The following is a 4650-nucleotide window of genomic DNA, read 5'->3' as shown; positions in this document are numbered from 1 at the left end:
GGATACTATAAAACTCTTAGAGTAAAGCGTAGGGAGAACACTCTTTGACATAAATTGCAGCAATATCTTTTTCGATCCATCTACCAGAGTAATGGAAATAAAAACAAAAATAAACAAATGGGACCTAATTAAACTCAAAAACTTTTGCACAGCAAAGGAAACCATAAACAAAATGAAAAGACAACACACAAAATGGGAGAAAATATTTGCAAATGATGTGACCGACAAGGGATTAATCACCAAAATTTACAAACAGCTCATGCAGCTCAATATCAAAAAAACAAACAACCAAGTCAAAAACTGAGCAGAAGACCTAAACAGACATTTCTCCAAGAGACACATGAAAAGATGCTCAACATCACTAAATATTAGAGAAATGCAAATCAAATCTATGAGATATCACCTCACACCAGCCAGAATGGCCATCATCAAAAATTCTACAAACAATAAATGCTGGAGAGCGTGTGGAGAAAAGGGAACCCTCCTACACTGTTGGTGGGAATGTAAATTGGTGCAGCTACTATGGAGAATAGTATGGAGGTTCTTTAAGAAACTAAAAATAGAGCTACCATATGATCCAGCAATCCCACTCCTGGGCATATATCCAGAGAAAAACATAAATGCACCCCAATGTTCACTGCAGCACTGTTTACAATAGCCAAGACATGGAAACAACCTAAATGTCCATCGACAGATGAATGGATAAAAAAAGATATGGTACATATATACAATGGAACATTACTTAGCCATTAAAAAGAATGAAATAATGCCATTTGCAGCAACATGGATAGATCTGGAGATTATCTGACTAAGTGAAGTAAGTCAGAGAGAAAGACAAATATATGATATTGCTTATATGTGGAATCAAAAAAAATGATACAAATTAACTTATTTACAAAACAGAAACAGACTCACTGACTTAGAGAATGAACTTATGGTTGGTTACCAGAGGGGAAGGGTCGGGGGGAGGGGTAGATTGGGAGTTTGGGATTGACATGTACACACTGCTGTATTTAAAAGAGATAACCAACAAGGACCTACTGTATAGCACTGGGAACTCTGCTCAGTATTCTGCAATAACCTAAATGGGAAAAGAATTTGAAAAAGAATAGGAACATGTATATGTATAACCACTTTGCTGTACACCTGCAACGAATACAACATTGTTAATCAACTGTACTCCAATATATATATATTTAAAAAAGCCATGGGAATAGATGAGGTCCTCAGGAGAGTGTGTGGTAGGAAAATAGGAGGGAGAGGTTCCTTGGCCCCAGTCCCTCCCGTCAAGTCTTCTCCACAATTCCTAGTCCTTCCTTCTCTAGACCCCATAAGCAAAAGATACGGTGCCCTTCTTCCCTCTCACTAAGGAGCCTAATGGCCTCTGAACAAGTGAGCCAGTTCTGGTCATCCTCTCAGAAAGCCCAGGCCTTAAGCCTGTCCCAACACTTCTGTCTTCTACTCTTTCAGATAAGTCTCCTCTCCCAACTCCTAAGGTAGACAAATGGTCTTCATGCTCAGAAAAGAAAGGAAGGAAGGAAGAAACCTCAAACAACACTACCATCACCACCCAGCCAAGCAACTAAACCAACTAACAAACTACAGCATGAGCTCTCAGAAAGGAGGTTACCCCACTGGCCAAGTCTTGAGGGACTGTCTGCTGTACCTCTATTAGCCTTGGGGTGAATCATGCTACCAGATTGCTTTGCTTTGCCCTGGCCGTCAGTTTTTCAGTGTGTAGCACGGGTCGCAAGCAAGGCTGAAACAAGATAACTCGACTGGCTCTGGGCCAACCATGACCACTCAGGATGAGCATATGTTCTGCTGAAAGTGGGTCATGAAGCCAACATGCACCTGTAAAGACATCACATATCTTTCTGTGTGGTGTGTGAGCTCCAAACACTCCACTGTGTAATTATCTGTTCTTTATATGTGAAATGGTCAGGATCTTCTCTTACCTCTCTGTGAATACTCCCTACTCCTGGCAGATTCACCCTCTTACCCTTTCCCCCCAATAGCTCCCAGACTGAGCCAGGAACGAATTCCTGTACCAGAAAGAAGCAAACAGGAAGTGTCCTGGTTGTAGCTGTAGATTACCCACAACACTGAGGTTTCCTTTCGGTGTTTTGCACCTCTACTTTGTTCATTCTGCCCTGCCCTTTTCCTTCCGGTGCAGCGTCAGGCCGCTTTCCTGGCCTTTCTCTGCAGTGCGTAAGGCCGCTTGTTTCTTACCTTCTGAACTGGTTCTTACCCCACTGCTTCCCCTGACCAGTCCTCACTGTGCTGCTCAGACTGGTGGTCTGATTGACAGCTTTGCCCTCATGCTTCACTTGTGCGCGCATCCAGGCCCCTGGCGACTTATCAAGTTGCAAAGCTGCCGTGCAGCCCAGATCCACGGCCTCTGCATGTTCTTTGCTCTGCCAGCTCCAGCTTCCTGCCTGTCTTTCTGCTAAGCAAGCACCCCTACAGTGCCTCTGCTGACATGTAATGCACGCACGCACACTGCTTTTTGTTTCGTGGCTGCTCTAAATACGTGCATGCTGGTGCTGTGCATCGTTATTTATGTACTTCACGACATTTTGGCTCAGTAGTATCTACTCCATCTCCGACTGCTTCCCACCAAGAGGGTCTGCCTCCTGCAGCTTTGCCCGGGTGGTCAGCATTGATGTGTATCACTACACCTAAGCAGGGTTGACACTGATTCTTAGAAGTGCTTCTTATTCCCGTCCTAGGAACACTGCTTCATGTTAGCTCATCATTGAGAGCTTCCTGGGAAATGTGCATTCAGCCAGCATGTGCAAAGAGTAAGGCAATGGTGGGAATAATAAACTGATGGGTTCCAGCCTTCATTGATTTTTTTTTTGCAGTACACGAGCCCCTCACTGTTGTGGCCTCTCCCGCTGCGGAGCACAGGCTCCGGACGTGCAGGCTCAGCGGCCATGGCTCACGGGCCCAGCCGCTCCGCAGCATGTGGGATCTTCCCGTACCGGGGCACGAACCTGTGTCCCCTGCATCGGCAGGCGGACTCTCAACCACTGCGCCACCAGGGAAGCCCCTTCACTGATATTTAATATTAAGTCTGTCTCGTAAGTGGCATTAATGAAATTGCCTAAGGGAAGGAGGTGTGATTGTCCTTAGTGCTGGAGACTGTGTGTCCCCTGAGTGCATTTGGTTTGATAATATTTCCATTCCCCTAAAAAACTTCGCATGCACATGTGATTTGTTTTGGACAAAGAAATATGAGAAGTTATATGTGTTATTCTAGGTGGAAACTTTAAGAACTAGTTTGCACGTTGGCACATTTCCTTTTTTTCTGCTGACTTACCATCTAATTATCAGCACTGTCTAAGAGAAATATAATGCAAGCCATATACGTAAATTTAAATTTTTTAGTAGTCACGTTAAAAAAGTAAAAAGTGGGATTTCCCTGGTGGCCCAGTGGTAAACAATCTGCTTTACAATGCAGGGGACTTGGGTTTGATCCCTGGTCAGGGAACTAGGATCCCACATGCCGCGGGGCAACTAAGCCTGTGCGCCGCAACTACTGAGCTCACGTGTCTCAACTAGAGAGCCCACGTGCCGCAAACTACAGAGCCCACGTGCCCTGGAGCCCACGTGCCACAACTAAAGAACAGAAAACCTGCGCGCCACAACTAGAGAGAAGCCCGTGCACCACAATGAAGAGGCTGCGCGCTGCAATGAAAGATCTCATGTGCCACAGCTAAGACCTGATGCAGCCCAAAATAAATAAAATAAATAAGTAATAAATAAATCTTAAAAAAAATGGTAAGAAGAAAAAACTAAAATTAATTTTAATGGCATAGTTCATTTAACCCAATATATCAGAAATATCATTTCCATAGGTAATCAATATTAAAAATTATTCATGAGAATTTTACATTTCTTTTCCATATTAAGTCTTTGAAATCTGGTGTGTATTTTACACTTACATCTCATTTCAGACTAGCCACATTTCAAGACTCAGCCAGAGATGGCTAGTGACTACCATGTTGGATAGACTAGGCCATGGCCTGTTAGGATATATCTATATATCCCACTAAGTTTTAAATTTAACCACCAAAAAACCATGAGCCAGAACTTTAAAAGTCTGTGACTTTCAAGATTTAAAAAGATCCTTGGGTTCCCATCTTTGGATGGGTAGGAGGCTATACCCTAAGGAAGGCATATTCTCCAATGTTCACTCCAGATGTGGTCAAGGAGGATATTAGAACACAGGGTCAAAGTACATTCTCTGGGGCTTCCCTGGTGACGCAGTGGTTGAGAGTCCGCCTGCCGATGCAGGGGACACGGGTTCGTGCCCCAGTCCGGGAAGATCCCACATGCCGTGGAGCGGCTGGGCCCGTGAGCCATGGCCGCCGGGCCTGCGCGTCCGGAGCCTGTGCTCCGCAACGGGAGAGGCCACGGCAGTGAGAGGCCCGCGTACCGCAAAAAAAAAAAAAAAAAAAAAAAAAAAAAGGACATTCTCTGCTCTTGAGTTGATCCCTATGACACTTATGCAGTGGGATTTCAGAGTTCAAAATGACTGCTGAATGTATATCATACTTTCCCAAATTTTAGTGGAGAGAGACTATTAGGGCATGAAGAGAAAATACTAGAGCAACTGAGGGATGGTAGAAATACTGAAAACAA

The sequence above is a fragment of the Delphinapterus leucas genome, chromosome 17 (genome assembly GCF_059928025.1).
Source record: "Delphinapterus leucas isolate spDelLeu-1000000601 "Yukka" chromosome 17, BTC_Dleu_Yukka2, whole genome shotgun sequence".
NCBI classification, from domain to species: Eukaryota; Metazoa; Chordata; class Mammalia; order Artiodactyla; family Monodontidae; genus Delphinapterus; species Delphinapterus leucas.
This window is presented reverse-complemented; position numbering follows the sequence as displayed.